At 50.7% G+C, this 2,336-nt stretch overlaps 1 pseudogene; it reads left to right on the top strand.

Annotated features, from left to right (window-relative positions):
• The first annotated feature begins 1,877 nt into the window (after positions 1-1,877).
• LOC100952078 lies at positions 1,878-2,093 on the top strand (annotated as a pseudogene).
• Positions 2,094-2,336: the final 243 nt, after the last annotated feature.

Below are 2,336 nucleotides of genomic sequence, written 5' to 3'. Positions count from 1 at the left end.
ATCATAACTCACAGCAATCTCCAGCTCTTGGGCTCAGGCAATCCTCTTGCCTCAGCTTCCCAAGTAGCTGGGACTACAGGTGCCCACCACAATGCCCCACTCATTTTTCTATTTTTAGTAGAGACAGGGTCTCATTTTTGCTCAGGCTGGTCTCCATCCTGAACTCAGGAGATCCAACTGTCTTGGCTTCCCAGAGTGCTAGGATTACCAGCATGATTCTCTGTGTCCAGCCTTAATACAACATTTTAAAAAATAAAAATGAATACAAAATACATTATAAACAAAATCTCAAAATTTTAAATAAAGACAAGGTCAGTACAACAGATATTTCCTTTTGCCTCAGACTCCAATGTGGTTGATGAAGGCACTGAAAGGAACGCTTATGTTCAAGCTTTTCAGTACGTCCATTTAACAGATATGGAAACTGAGGCCCAGAGAGCTTACAAGTGACAGAGTCAGGATTTGAACCCAGGTAGTCTGACAGCAGAGCCCAGACACAGCTGTTTCCCTGCACGGCCCCTGGTTGGTCTTAGTTCACTTCTGCAGAGACATGATGCCTTCATCAGTTTCTCCTGGTTCCTGGGCCCTTAAGGCAGGTACTTTTCACCTTCACAGGGGCTGACCATCAACGCTGGACCTCTCCCAGAGCCAGAAACGCCTGTGCTCTCTGTAGGGCCAGAATGAGTGGAGACCACCAGCACAAAAGGAGAAGGCACTTAGGGAGTTGCCTCTCCCCGGAAGACAGTCACTGCCCTACCCCACGGCTGGGGAGCTCCTTGTGGTGCAGGACCTGCTGCTTAGTCTGGCAGATTTAGAAAGTTGGAGCCCCTGGCTCAGCACCCGTAGTGCAGTGGTTACGGTGCCAGCCATATGCACCGAGGGTGGCAGGTTCGAACCCGGCCCCAGACAACTAAACAACTGCAACAAAAAAATAGCCAGGCATGTGGTGAGTACCTATCATCCCAGTTACTTGGGAGGCTGAGGCAAGAGAATCGCTTAAGCCCAAGAGTTTGAAGTTACTATGAGCTGTGACAACACAGCACTCTACCCAGGGCAACATAGTAAGACTCTTGTCTCAAAAAAAAGAAAGAAAAAGAAAGTCAGAGCCCCACACTCTAGGTATGCTCCTGTTGATGGACACGTGGGTGGCCTCCAGTTCACGTGAGTAGGTGGCAGTGCACACTGCCAGGGCTGGACACGCCTTCCGGTCCCGCTGCAGGCAACCGTATGTATAATGTGCAGTTTTTTTCCCATATGTTTTAGGGAAAACTAAGGATGTGCATTATATATGGGCAGTATGGCCAAGGAGAAAGGGAGCCCAGTGGGCCTCCCAGGGCTGCTGCACCCTCCTGCCTGGGCCCACTGGGCACATGTGTTTATAGTCTGGAAGGATTTGGTATCGGGTGGGACGTGACTGGAGCACCACTGTGATCAGGAGAGGGGGCACTGGAGGGTAGTGGAGGGACTGGCGAGGCTGGCTGAGTGGTCTGAGCAGCTCCCGCTCTGCTGGAAACCTCAGCTATAACTCCCCCAACAGGGTGGGGAGGAAAAGGCTCCCAGGAGAGAAAGAAGGGGCAGCCTTCACAGAGCTACAGAGGGCAGGGCCACCTGCGATTTACCAGGGGATCGTTAACCCTTCCCAGATGAGTCTCTCCTGAGGGAGAGCCAGCCGCTTTTTCAAGGGGTGTTTTCCTAAAAGTTTGGTCCAAAAATATTTTACATAGCAAAATATGGGGAATTTTCAAGGGGCTGCCTAGTACATGATGGGCTGGTTGTGTTGCAGCTTAAATCCCAGTTCTGACAAATACCTCACAACCACTAACTGCTTATAAAAAATACACGCAGAGACTGATGTGTGGCCGCCTTGTGGGAGGCACATGGTATGGATGGTGCTGTCGCCTGCCTGGAAGCAGATGTCCTGGTTCTACTACGAGTACCTGCTGGACACGGCACTCTACGTGCTGGAGCCCTGGGAGCGGACTGTGTTGAAATCCATGCTGGTTTCTGTTATGGGGATGGCACTGAACACAGGCTACATCTCCATGCCCCTGAGCATCATGGCCATATTGCTCTACTTTGAAACTGTACAATGACCAAGGCGCGACCAGGATGGAGAGGTTCCTTGAGACCCACCCTATGAAGCTGGAATGAGATTTCATCAGATGTCATAAGAGACTCTTCATGGCTTGGTGCCTGTAGCTCAGCCGCTAGGACTCCAGCCACATACACTGGTGCTGGTGGGTTTGAATGGAGCCTGGGCCTACCAAACAATGATAACAATTACAAGCAAAAAATATCCAGGCATTGTGGTGGGCGCCTGTAGTCCCAGCTACTTG

This window comes from Otolemur garnettii, unplaced genomic scaffold, assembly GCF_000181295.1.
Source record: "Otolemur garnettii isolate 467f Iridium unplaced genomic scaffold, OtoGar3 scaffold00022, whole genome shotgun sequence".
Classification (NCBI taxonomy): Eukaryota; Metazoa; Chordata; class Mammalia; order Primates; family Galagidae; genus Otolemur; species Otolemur garnettii.
This window is presented reverse-complemented; position numbering and strand designations above follow the sequence as displayed.